Below are 14,259 nucleotides of genomic sequence, written 5' to 3'. Positions count from 1 at the left end.
CTTGCTGCCATGAAATGGGAAAGAGGGCATAGTTTTCTATATGTGCAAATAGCTTGAATCATGAAGACAATATGTACGTTTAACCAGTGGTGTCAGCCTCGCTGCAACCATTTTTTGTAATAGAATTTTACCAGTTTCTGCTAGAAAAAACAGTGCTTTAAATCTCAATCATGCAATCGGTGCATTGAATATAGGTCTCAGCACAGGTCCATCTGCTGAGGTTGTTGAGCACCCTGTGCTCTACAATCCAGATGCACGTGGAGGATCAATCAACAATTCCTTTCGATATCAGTGCATTGGAATTAAATGACGAATTGGGTGGACGGAATAAAGACCTCAGCGCAGTCCCATCTAAACCCTGATTTGATATGAGATTATTGGGTGCACTGATTATGGACCTTAACGCAAACCCATCTAAACCCCGCTTGGATATAAGTTACTGGATAAATTTAATAAAGACGTTGGCACACACCCATCTAAACACTGATCTGATCAGAGGTTGCGAAACTAAATGATGCATACCTCAATTTCACATAAATGGCCGATGCAACTGTAGATGGGTCGTTGCTTTAGTCTAGAGATTATTGCTGCTACAATCACTCTTTTTACAAATGTAACACAACAAATATCTTCACCATTCCTCTACAGCTCTGCTTTCAGTAAGCCCTGTACTATGTTTTCTATATGTGCAAATAGCTTGAATCATGAAGACAATATGTACGTTTAACCAGTGGTGTCAGCCTCGCTGCAACCATTTTTTGTAATAGAATTTTACCAGTTTCTGCTAGAAAAAACAGTGCTTTAAATCTCAATCATGCAATCAGTGCATTGAATATAGGTCTCAACACAGATCCATCTACTGAGGTTGTTGAGCATCCTGTGCTCTACAATCCGGATGCACGTGGAGGATCAATCAATAATTCCTTTGGATATCAGTGCATTGGAATTAAATAAATGACGAATTGGGGGGACAGTTTGTTCCTTTATACAAAAGATTGATATTACAAAGAGTTGAGAGCTGCATAAGATTATCAGCCATAGACCCCAAACCATTTTCATCAGCTGCATATATATTGTCAGATTGTAGATTTTCCAATTCTTAATCTGCCCCTGTTGTGATGCATTGGAAGATTGCAAGCAGCCTCTCCAGAGGGAAACTCCCTGGACCTTTAAGGAACTTTTCTTGCTCCTCATGTTCCTATCTCTCTGTGGATTTTACACTCCTATTCACAAACCAACAAAAGAGAGTATACAATAATTACTCCCAAAGTGATGATTGGGATTGCATAATTATATGGAGGAAACGTTAACTTCTTGCTGCCATGAAATGGGAAAGAGGGCATAGTATTCAGATGAGCTGGAACTTCTAGATAAAAGAAATCAGATCCTTCCTTCTCTTGATATCGTTTTGCACACCTTTATATTAGTCATCCATTGGTGATTCACCAACATTCATTTTAACTAATTCCAGGAGCTTACTTCTCATTGAATCGAAATGTACAGTTTGGGCATAGTCTTGTACTATAAGCCTTGATCATTGTAAAAGAGGCATCTCTGTTTAGCTGGGATTTTTTTTTTGTTTATTTAGTTGTCTAATACCAAATATTCAATAAGAACTTTTCTTATGAGCCTTATGAGCTCATCTTGAATCACCTTCTGTATCATCTGGGACCTCTTATACTCGTCCACTTCCTGAAGCCACAGGTCTGCGAATTGACAATCTTTCCAGGCCTCGAACCAAGGACCTCCCATTGTATAATGTATAGCTTTGGGAATTTTTTTTGTTTATTTAGTTGTCTAATACCAAATATTCAATAAGAACTTTTCTTGCAAGGTGTGCTTCTAGTTAGTATAACTTGAATCCCCTGTTGTCAATTAATTTGCTGTTTCATTGTGGTCAAAATTTTCTTGGGCAGAATTTGGCAAAAGAAATTGTAAGATCTAGGCAAGCTATTCAATGCCTTTATGAGAACAGGGCACACCTGAATTCAATATTCTACACACCTTGGAGGAAGTGTTGGTAATTTTTTCTTTACTACTTGTTCTCGGATCATCTTGCATGCAGTTTAATCTCTGTTCTGTTATTGAATTTGGATGCTATGCGTAATTTGGAAAAGGCTTACAAGGTAACATTTCCCCAATTTTTTTTGAAATTGAGGAGCCATTTACCTGAGGCATTGTGGCTGTTTGTGTTCTTAGTGTCACTGCTAATCTAGATAGTATCATAAGGAGAATCCTCACTAGTGCATTGAATAGAGCTGTCTTGATTTGTTGACACGTCATATCGTCTTATCTCTATATAGTTATGCTCTTATGGTCTATACCATAATTATGTAGGTATTTTGCATGCAGACTTCGATTTAATAGGTTTGCTAAAAAAATTGATGGTTCCATGTGTGGCTAAAATACCATAAGCGATATTTCTAAAATGAAGAGAATATAGAAGTAAACAACTCCTTTATTTAGTCTTGAATTCGATCCTATTAAAATAGTAGATTAACATTCTATTTATATATATTCTCTTGATACTTTTAATGAACAAATCAATCTTTCTAAATGAATAAGTGTAAGGGATTTCTAATCTTGCCCAAATTAATCAGTTGCAAAGTTATATCATTACTAACTCTAACGTGTAAACTTACCATTTTTACTTCATTTTGTCCCACTGACACAATTTCTATCATTACATTAAACTAAATTTTCTTTAATAATTTCTATCATTACATTAAACTAAATTTTCTTTACTTTAAGGAAAAATAAGTATAATAAACCATATTTTGTTTTGTTCATATTAATTTCCCACTAATTCTTCTCACCAACTTCTCAACCAAAATAATTTGAAAAATCATATTAAAAATAGTAGTGGTTTAATTACGCCGTAAGGCAAGCTATAAAATTATTAGAAGTAATGAATCTGATCAAATAAAAGACACCACCAATTTGATAACAAATCTACTCTGCCAAATTTGTGCAACATTAAATATAAATCTAGGCTTCAACTTGGTCTTCAAGGTCTTATTCAGATCTGCTTTAAGAAGGACTACAATGTCTGCTCCAAACTTTTGCTCCAATACTCTTCCAATTTGCACTAAAAGTGAGCCCCAGATTTTCTGCTCCAAATCTTTTCAAGTCTGCAACAAGGAATCTCCAAGTTTGCTTCAAGAGAGGCTACAATGTTGCTCCAAAAGTTAACCCAAGGTCTGCCCCAAAAGGTACTTCTTCTACTTCTGGTTCAAGATTTGTTCAATAGGCTTCAAGATTTCTCCAAAAAACTCTCCAAGATGCTGATTCAAGGCTTATTCAAAAAGCTTCAAATTCTGTTCAAGAGGTTGATACATAATGTCTTTAGAAGCTGCTCCAAAGCTCTTCAAGGGTTACTGAGAGTCATTCCAAGTACATCACTCGACATCACTGGTTTGAGATCATTGCACTGGTCAATGTTCTGATTTGGAGCTCAAAACATAGAACCTATTTGCACAATCGCATTGATTCCTCACAGTGTTCCACTATTCATCATTTATTCCATTGTACATACCGACACTTACTTCGGACTTGCATCAACTGAGCATGGCCAGTTTTCCTAATCAGCAGAGATCTAAGCCTTGCATATTACCCTTTGCAATCGACTTCTTAAACTGTTCAATTAAACTGTTATATGTACCTTCGCTGACAACTTGAAGGAGGTCTGAAATTTTTATTCAAATAGGCTGAATAGAACTTCAGATGATGTGTCTGTGATTTCATCAGGTCCCATAAATAACCTGACAAAAGCGTGACAGTGTGTCCCTCAAAGAGGTATTCCAAATCATTTCCCAACATCAACATTGTTGATTGCATCAAATACTTCTAGGTAACAATATTTTGATGCATTGATCACTCCAACAGGGCCTTGAACATGGTGGAGTCCAGAAAAAAAGCTTAGAATTCCGAAGCAACACACCTATGCCTTACAGCATATGTAGAAACCAATGATACATAATTGATCAAATTCACAAATGGTGTTTCCAATAATTGTAAAGCTGCAATTGAGCCCTCGACTCTCCGAAGGGGTATCTTAGGAAAAACAATGGAACTCTATAGTATTGCATATATCTCAATGTCTAAACAATTAAGTTCTCACGGATAACTAAGGTAGCATGAGGCAAAGGAATGTTTAAAAAGAACAATCTTTTCTTTGTTAAATTCTTGAAATTGCTGTGACTCAAGCTTTGGACGACTCCCCCCAACTCTATTCTCTGTATCTGGGTGGATTTTTCTCATTGACCAAATCAGGTACAGGTCCCACCATAACATAATACGGAGGATTTAAAAAGAATGGGACAAGGAACCTTTCCTTCTTGTCATTCACCACCACCGTATGTTCTATACTTTCATATTTGTCTTTGCTCCAAACCTGCACAAGACAAAAAAAGGCTTGTTTCTATGAAAACTGTAGGGTGCTTAATATACAAGACAAGTTTAGCCTCTCTCTGTAAAGAGAAGCCTCTCTCTGTAAAGAGAAGAACAGAGGAAACAAAATTGGTACTTTACAACAAAGTTTCCACAATACATACAGAGTCTATAACTTGTATGCAGTGCCAGGATCATAACCCTCGTCTTTTTCAGGTTCATGCTATCATGGTTTGTTCTCAGAAAGTTGTGAGGATGTTGAGAAACAGTTTTATTTTAAATTGTCGTCATTCTAAGATCTGCTGTGTAAATCAATGTTGGTAAATTATCCTCATCTAAATAGCAGGGATCCCAGCTGGTCCTATTTTTTATTTTATATTGTTGTTGAGAAATTCGTGTCGATTTATATGTGCAGTGGCAATGTCTATCTGCTTGTTATTGCTGCACATCCATCAGAACCTAATCAGTTTGCCATTGGGTTGACTGGGCATTGTCTCAACACCAGGATTGTCGTTTGTTTGAAAGTTCTCCTTTGTTAAATAAGAGCACTCCCAATAGATCTCGGGATAGGTCCAAATATATTATTGTTAGAAATGTCCCTAAAAGTTCACATCACATCACAGGGCAATAGAAATGTAAGGTCTTCCCTTGCAGCTATTATGTTTTTTAGATATAGTTCTAAAAGGGAACCTTAGAAGCCTTAACCAAGACATTAGAATAACTAAAACTCACAATCTGTCTAAATTTATAGTATGCCCCAGCTCTCTAGTAATTGTTCTCGTGGTATTGTTGGAGGACAGATCGATGTTTGATACTTCCAACAGTCTCTAACTCAGTTTCGAATTCCCGCAAGCTTTGTGGATAGTGTGTGTATAGTCTTTTAATAGCAACTGACTTACAGTTCTTAAGATCACATCTGTAAGCTGTGCTTGTAGCACCATTGCCAATTATGAATTTCTCATTCAAATTTTCGGTCATTCTCATTATATCATCATACATGTATAGGGCCATATCCATGTGCAATATTACAAGCCTTGGAGAACCTGGTCAGGACATGCAAGAATCTTTTAACAAGAGGCATAGATATTGATGGTAAGATGATAGCTTTACTCTGAGAAATAACAAATTTGAAATGAGGCATAACACCTTGACCTGTTTTGCTTGATGACCCTTTAGTGAATGGTTTATGTTGATTTGAAAGGTAGAGAGTGATGGTGATTACACACACTAATATCACTGAACCTAATGAGATGCAAACAATAGTTGTTGTTCACACAGAAGCTGTCCATTTACACAATCAATAGATAACACTATGAATATAATCTAAAGGATATTTAATACAAATCTATGGAATCTGATTTGTAATATCTAGTTCTGTTATCACCTTTTGGTTGTCTGGCAGATATCCCACAAAGTCATCCAATCCAATAGCCACAGAGACCTGGATTTCCAACAAAACTGAGGCAAAAATCGTTCCCATCAGATAAAATGTACAGACTTGAGAATATCAAGAAGAAAACTGAATTTGATCTAGAAATAAAATGTGTTCATTATATCTATACCTTTCTGGGGTAAACCTTGTAAAGTTCTGTGTGACAGGAATATTCCCAGACAAATTGTTGTGGCAGAGGTTTCTGTAAAACAAATTGATCGTTTCCAGTATGAATAAGTACGAGTTGATATACGAGGATTGTTTCCTCTGTAATTTCACGATGAAATGAACAAAAAATAGCACCAATTCAGGCAAATTCTTATAGAGTAGTAAGGCTAAAGCAGTTGTTCAATTGCCATGGCATCTCCTCTGATAAACTGTTGTTATTCAGTATCCTGTATATTATCCACTTACAGAGTTATTTTCAGAATAATTGTGAGGGTATTAATAAATTGTAATTTAGGGACAATAAAGAATGTAGTAAATGATATTTATAGACAATATCCACACTAAAGAATAGTTAGACAGAAAATGAGATGCTAATATATATGTCACATAAAATGTGTAACAAAAATGAAGGTGGCATTGTTTATTTTTGGAAATGCTAATGTATTTACAAGCGTTCCAGGTATTTTTGTTCCAAGCAACCTTTAAGGAAAATCAAAGAGAAAGATGTAAAGATGGGATTATACAATGTGATACAAACCAAGCCATTTGTAGATAAATTGTAGAAGAGAAGATCTATGGTTTATATGTTAAGCTAAATGTGCAACTCTGAGTAGAAGCCATGGGTTCATACTATCACCTCAATGTACTATTATGGGTATTATTCTTCTCTTGAAATTGATGTAATTATTTTATCTCTATTTAATAATCCTCGTTGTTGTTAAGCTATGGAAATCTCTTTTGAAAAAGGGTTCAATAAGATGCTAGTGTTGTTCATGGGGCAACTCGGACTGTCAGAACTTAGACCTATGACAGCATGGAGAGGAAGAAATACTCAGAGAAAATGCAGGGTTAGATAGCCTAAAAAAATCTCTTCCTATACAGAATCCAGATTGCTGTGGAGACTTGAGGAAGGGATGGAATAACATCAAGAGAAAACTATCAAGATTCAAAACTAGTTTAGATAGACGAAGAAGGACAATAGTTTTGGTGCTGTATCTCAGGGTACAGAAACCAGAATTACAGGAATTAACAGCAGATGTGTCTGAGCAAGTTGAATTCTGCTATGTGATGAACTAGGATTTGGTGCCTATTATATTGATGAAATTTTTGTATTGAGGGTTACTTTTATTTCAGATCTTCTTTTTCCAGGTTTTTTATTAGGCAAAATGTTTGTTCTTTTAAAGTAGAAATATCATTATACTAAGAGGAATTTAGTCTTAGAAGAATTGTTTAGAATTTAGCTTCAATAACAAAGTTCGAAGTCATTAGAATAGAGCTCATCACATCACTTAAAATAATTGAACTTGGATGAGTCCTTTGCATGTTGTTGGTTATAAGAGCCCTATGCACATTGATGATGTACCCCAAGTTGCAGATGTGGAGAGGGCAGGTCGGATATACCATAAATTCAGAGATCAGCCAGAGGCCAAATGTCATACTGGTCATTAGCAAAAGGCTTATTCCTATCCCTCTTTGGAAGGAAGTCCTTTTGACTGCATCCTTAGTAGAACTGGAAACTTGTGGATCATATGTAGGTCGATATTTTATAAGTGCCTTTATTCTGTTTCTAAATGGAAAGAAAAAATTTGAAAGTCAAGGCTATGTGCTAGTTTGTGAATTTCTTGTGGCATAGGGTCTTCATCAATCTCAAATTTGAATTTTAGAAGTATCCATTTACTAACAAAGTTCCATTCAGTAAACTCAGGGCTAACACTCACACTCAGATATATTCTTTTCTTAGGAGACCAAGAAGATCAACTTCTTTTATTTCTTCACTTCTTATGTTAAATCTATTGTTTGCTGCAACTTTGTGATTGATATCAAGTAGGGGACAAATCTTGTGAGGTGTGTTTGCACTGAATGTTGGCTGATGTACTGCTTTCCATCATTTTTTATGTTTCTTGGGTTGAACCTCCAGTAACGATTCTTGTTATATTTCTCTCTAGTACAATTTCTAAATTTAATGATATCATATTGTACTAAATTTAATGATATCATGTTTGTGACTAAAGAACATCAGCAAGGTTGCTAGTGCTCAGAAACAGGCTTTGCTTTTATCTTTAATGAGTCAATATTTTCTTGGGCAGAATTTGGCAAAAGAAATTGTAAGATCGAGGCAAGCTATTCAGTGCCTTTATGAGAACAGGGCACAACTGAATTCGATATCTACGCACCTTGGAGAAAGTGGTGGTAATTTTTTCTTTACTACTTGTTCTCGGATCATCTTGCATGTAGTTTAATCTCTGTTTTGTTATTGAATTTCTCCCTACCTTTATCTCACAATATCCATTTTTTACTATATGTCAAGCAGTTGCAAACTAATTTGTAGTTGTTGTTCAACTTTCAGCGTTGAAGGACATTTCTGGACGTTCTCTGTATTGCTTCAACTTCGGTAACAGCCTTAATCTCCTTTCCGAGTTTTTGCTTCATTTCTATTTCATCCATGGACCATGATAGAAAATCCTCTTCCATCAATTGTACATTAGCCACTTAGCAACTATAGAGTCTTACTTGAAAGTAGAAAGTGTTTTTCATGTATTTAACATTATGTATATTATAGAAGTAAAAGATGAGTCTTTTATCATATTGTTCAAGTTCCTTTGGAGACAATGCTTAATAGTAAGTGGGTATTATGGTAAACATTTTTATTTGCTGGGGCACCCACATTTGCCTAGGATTTTATAACATAAGAAAACCTTTAAATCCCTGCAAAACCTTCCTCGTGAGGATTAGATTGTGTGGATTATGTTGGGTTTTCTTCCCGCAAAGACTATTAATTTGCATAGCACTGTGCAGCTTATGTTGGTTACTCACACAACAATGTTAAATACAGATACTTTGCCTTGGCCTACTCTGTTTTGTCACTGGGCAATCCAACTTTCAGCATTGAGGGACATTTCTGGGCGTTTTCTGTATTGCTTCATCTCCGGTAACAACCTTAATCTCCTTTCCAAGTTTTTGCTTCATTTCTATTTCATCCATGGGCCATGATACAAAATCCTCTTCCATCAATTGTACATTAGCCACTGAGCAACTAAAGAGTCTTATAAATTTCATTCAAAATTATTTCCCGATTGAAATGATTCAGTTATATATATGCTTTCTTGATAATTTAAACTTTATTCCTTTGTGTTAAACTAATGCAAAGTGGTGCCATCGTGGATGTCTTGTTTTTAGTGAACAAACTCTAGAAAATCTTAGATACAAACTTCAATAGCTTTGCTTATGTCTGTCGGAATTCTGGACTAGTCATATCCCTGTATTGATATTATATTCCACTTGGCATTTTTTTTGTCATCCACACATTAAGAAAGTGGAAAACAAATACATGCATGTACATTTACATTTAGAATGCATGCGGAAATTGATTTAGGACTTTGCGTGTGCTCTCTGCTCTATGTTGAAACAATTTCGCTTCTCTTTCCTTAGTAGCTAGGATTTTCACTGCAAAAAAGAAAGTAAACGATTGCTTATCATCTTAGATTACATATTTAGGAATTGTATATGTACATCACGCGATCAACCTTAAAGGCAAACTTCTTAAGAAAGATCAATTGTAAAATACATTTCAATAAACATAAAAATGCTTTGGAACCTAACGCACACCATTTAGAAGTCTAGGCTAGACAAGTGTTCCGGCGTCGTAAAGCCTGGTAACTATCACTTTCATCGTAGGTTGGGTGATTCCTCCTCTTTGAAATGACAAGTGCCAGTACGGACTTGTGCTCCCACGTATCGTCGAGTATGTATTGGGAGACCACAGTAGGCTATATCCTTTATCCTTAGGAAGTCGTGTCTGCCGCCCTATCGATCGCAATGCACTGAACACAGCATTCGGGAAGATTGACTGCCGTACCATAAAAAGTATTCTGCAGTTTTGCGATTGGTTTGGTAATCCCCCTGTTTAGATATCCAGAGTAGTCACTTTCGTTCCTTTTCGGACTCCTTAAAAGAAAAGGACCATCTGAGCACTTGTCACTTCAGGCTCGTTAAAAATCGAAGGCGACTAGAGTCATCTTTAGCTTTTTCTCGACTCTTAAAAATTGAAAAAGCAAATTGTGTCAAAGTGTCATAAAATTTATTTAAATTGGAATAACCTCATTGTTCCCTCGTTGGTCTTAGGGTGAGAAAATGGAGTCCACCAATCAAGGATTTCCCCTTGGAGGAATCCTGCTCCCTTTTCCTCTAGGGGAGATGTTGGTGCACCTCATATGGCTACATTGTCCCTTCCAGGGCTTGCAATTGGCCTACCAATATGCTTTTTCTCGACCTCTGCCGTTCAAAACACTGTGATTCTTGAACAATCAACTCAGCAACCAGATGATACTAGAGTTACCCAAATCGAAGGCGACTAGAATCATCTTTAGCTTTTTCTCGGCTCTTAAAAATTGAAAAAGCAAGTTGTGTCAAAGTGTCATACAATTTATTCAAATCGGAATAACATCACTGCTCCCTCGTTGGTCTCAGTTTGACAAAATGGAGTCCACCAATCAAGGATTTCCCCTTGGGGGAATCCTACTCCCTTTTCCTCTAGGGGAGATGTTGGTGTACCTCATATGGCTACATTGTCCCTTCCAGGGCTTGCACTTCGCCTGCTGGTATGGCTTTTCTCGACCTCTGTCGTTCAAAACACCATGATTCTTGGGCAATCAAATCAGCAACCAGATGATACTAGAGTTACCCCCAAACCTTCTATTTCGTTTGTTTCTCCCTCTCCTTCCTCTGCGCTTCGTGGAAGTATGCTTAAAAAAAAATGAACGTATAAAAGTTGTTGTAATAAATATCTTTCTTCATTATGTTTACAAGCTTAGATGCCCACTCATTTAGAAAAAAACTGAACATGCTTCTTTCAACATTTTTGTGTTTTGTTTTGTACCAGAAAATGACATCAAACCTCACTGAAAATGCAATTTCCTCAATGTTATCTGGATCAACTCATATTCAACCATACCTACAAATTGCTGAACTTGAGCCAATACAATCAATGCAAAATTCAACTCCACGATATCGTACTGCAATTTCAGACGGAACACATAAGAAACACATCATGCTTCCAAAAGATTTCAATGATCTCGTAGCAACAGGCTTGCTACAAAAGGGTTCTATTATAAATGTTAAAAGTTGGACTACCTCAGCTATTGGTCCTTCAACGTAAGTTTGTTATAAATTTCTTATTTCAAATTTAACATTTTTTATTTATAACACAACCGCTTCTAACAATTATTCCTTTGACTCTCATTTGTCGTGTAGGTCTATAAAGCTAATAGACTTTGAAATATCTACTTCATTTGCACCCTTAATTGGCAATCCAAAAACTATGAGTATCCCCATCACATCTGATGAAAACTCTCCATCCTCATCAGATCCACATCCTCCATCAAAAAGGCACTGCCCTCTTCCAACTACTCCAACCCCGTCCGTTCAACCAGTTCAAATTCCCATCAAATCGTTAAACCCTTACCACTCAAACTGGTGCATAAAAGGATACGTCCAAAGGAAAATAGCTCTTCGACAGTTTTAGAATCAATACGGACCCGGTAAAGTGTTTGGTTTTGACCTGTTCGATACAGAGGGTGGAGAAATACATATTACATGTTTCAACAATGTCGCAGATTATTTTTTCGACAAAATCCAAAATGGAAATGTCTACATTGTCTCTAAAGGGAATGTAAAAATGGCTAATAAGCAATACAACCACTTGAACAATGACTGGGAAATTTTGTTGAATGCAACATCTACCATAGAACATGTTGCCAACGAAAAAAAACATAATCCAACAGTGCGATTCAATATAAAATCAATTGATGATATCAGAACAACAAACGTCAACTCCATTGTTGATATTCTTGGTGTTGTCACAGACATTTCCAGTGTATGCACTATACGTAGAAAAGATGGCTCTGAAGTCAATAAACAAACAGTACAGCTTCGAGACATGTCAGGGTATAGCATAGATGCAATCTTTTGGGGAGATAATTTTAATGCCGTGTCACAGGAAATCTCCTCCCTATGTGCTACAGGAAATAACCCCATCATTGCAATCAAATTTGCACGTGTTGGAGAATTTAATGGAAAAAATATCGGCACTACAACGAGATCCATTGTTCTTGTAGATCCTGACATTGAAGAGGCCCATGCGTTAAAGTCGTGGTTTAAAAAAGAAGGCTCGACTGCAGCTTCTACATCTTTGCCAACAAGATCTCCTTTCGGCCACCAACAAAAAAAAATAACAATTGCTGACATTTACAGTATGGATTCCTTAGAGAAACCAACATTTTTCCAATTAAAGGGCACAATAACAAAAATTGGTATGGATAGTTTTTACTACATTTCTTGCCCGTCGATTGTTGGTGGGAAAAAATGCATGAAAAAACTTATTCCACAAAATACAGGGATGTGGTTCTGTCCAAAATGCAACGCTGAAGTAAGCGACTGTGATTACAGATACTTATTGAAAATCGACATACAAGATCACACTGGTGAATTGGCTTCAACTGTTGCTTTCGAAGACGTGGGCTCTACAATTCTTGGAAATAATGCCAAAGACTTCTATCTATTATCTTCAGATCTAGAACTAATCAAGGAAATTGTCTCTAGAGCTCTATGGACAGATCATATCTTCACACTATCGGTGAAGACAGAAACTTTTAAAGAAGTCCCACGATTGAAATGCGTTATCATAAAAGAAGAAAAACTGCATTTCACGACAGAATGCAACAACATCCTTCGAGAAATTCAGAGCATCTCGACATTGTAGATAAATATTGCAGAATGTATTCCTTGCTTTTTGGCAATTCCTATTGTCCAATTTTATAAATACAACTTTACAAGATATATTGTTGCATGTCTTCTTATGAAATTTTCTTATATACCATTGAAATAAATATTCGTTCTCCATTGTATCTAGCATTATGTTAGTAGACAAAATCACATTTTTTTTTTCCTTTTATCAGCTTTACACATGAAACTACCTACATGTATGCAGAAAAAATACTAATACGTTCTTTCAAAAACATTTCTCAAATAAAAAAATTCACATGGCACTGTTCAGAACTTAGATTTTTTCCCCTTCTTTCGTTTTCGCTTGCATTTTTTACCCTTCTTTCGCTTTCATACAATAACATGGTTGTTGTCTCCAAATAACATTCTTCTTTTCCCCTCCCTTGCTTATAGGTACCATAAATTTTGCGAATGGCTTCTTCTTCTAATAATGAACGTGCTCAAAGATACTATGCAACAAATAAAGAACGAATAAATGCACGACGCCGTGAGCTTTACCAAGCAAAAAAAAACATCATAGAATGTCAAAAACACAAAAAACAAAAGGGTGACCAACCTTCCTCGTCTGAAATGGCCCACCCTGAAAACAATCCTCCCTTGCAATTATCAGACTCTTTATCTTCTCAGCAAACCTCTCAAACAAATACATCCATGCCTCATTGCCCTAACCCCTCCTTCGCACATGCTTTCAGCAACGTTTATACTGATCAAGCACATCGAGATTTCTGTTCAAAGCTTGATAAACTTCCACCTAAATGCCCATGCTCCATTTGTCTTGAATCATATCCTGGAATACATATCCGCAATTCCAACCACATGTATTGCTGCTCCAGATGCGTCTCTGAAACAAAGGGTCATCGCTTCTCATTATCAAACAACATGGACCCTGGCCCTCAACCAGCTACCCTTACATCTCTTTCACAAATAGAAGAAATGCTCATTGCTAGGGTTAACCCTATACTGCAGGTAACACATGCACGTGGTGGCCAGTATAAATACAGTGGCCACACAATTTGTTTTCCTCAAGACATTACAAAAATCGCAAACATGTTGCATTGACGTGTTGAGCACTTGGACATCCTAATTGTCACGCGTCATAGTAATGACCATAAGGCTTATGATTTCATTGTCAGTAGACATCACGTTCTCGCTGCATTGGAATACAAATTGGCTAATGACCCATACTATAAGAATGTTCGTATTGATTCCAACGCACTGGCATCCTTACCAGCAATCCCCACCGATGTCTCCTCCTCCCTTCACCATTCCAATACTACAGAAACTGTAGAAATTTTGAATAATTTAACACATATTCAATGGAGATTATCCTGATCATGTACTATTGTGGAAAACATACACAATACATAAGCTTCTCTACGTTGATCAACAATATAGCAGCATCAATAACAATAAAACATCAAGAGCATTCACACATTAACACAGTATGTATCCCGGGGAAAGCATCTCGCTAAAAACCCCAACTATCTGTA

The 14,259-nt window shown here is 36.5% G+C and overlaps 1 long non-coding RNA gene across 1 annotated transcript; it reads right to left on the bottom strand.

The window, feature by feature from the left end:
- Nucleotides 1-3,162: 3,162 nt before the first annotated feature.
- LOC149165138 (uncharacterized) lies at nucleotides 3,163-6,205 on the bottom strand. The gene is made up of 3 exons (XR_016260310.1): nucleotides 5,952-6,205; nucleotides 5,774-5,847; nucleotides 3,163-3,317 (listed from the first exon to the last, which is right to left on the bottom strand). It is a non-coding gene; the product is annotated as an uncharacterized LOC149165138 (long non-coding RNA).
- Between the last annotated feature and the right edge of the window lie 8,054 nt (nucleotides 6,206-14,259).

This window comes from Pinus tabuliformis, chromosome 5_1, assembly GCF_031772625.1.
Source record: "Pinus tabuliformis cultivar Carrire ecotype Pingquan chromosome 5_1, CPIR1, whole genome shotgun sequence".
In the NCBI taxonomy this organism is placed as follows: domain Eukaryota; kingdom Viridiplantae; phylum Streptophyta; class Pinopsida; order Pinales; family Pinaceae; genus Pinus; species Pinus tabuliformis.
Note: the sequence above shows the minus strand (reverse complement) of the source record. Positions and strands in the feature narration are given on the sequence as shown.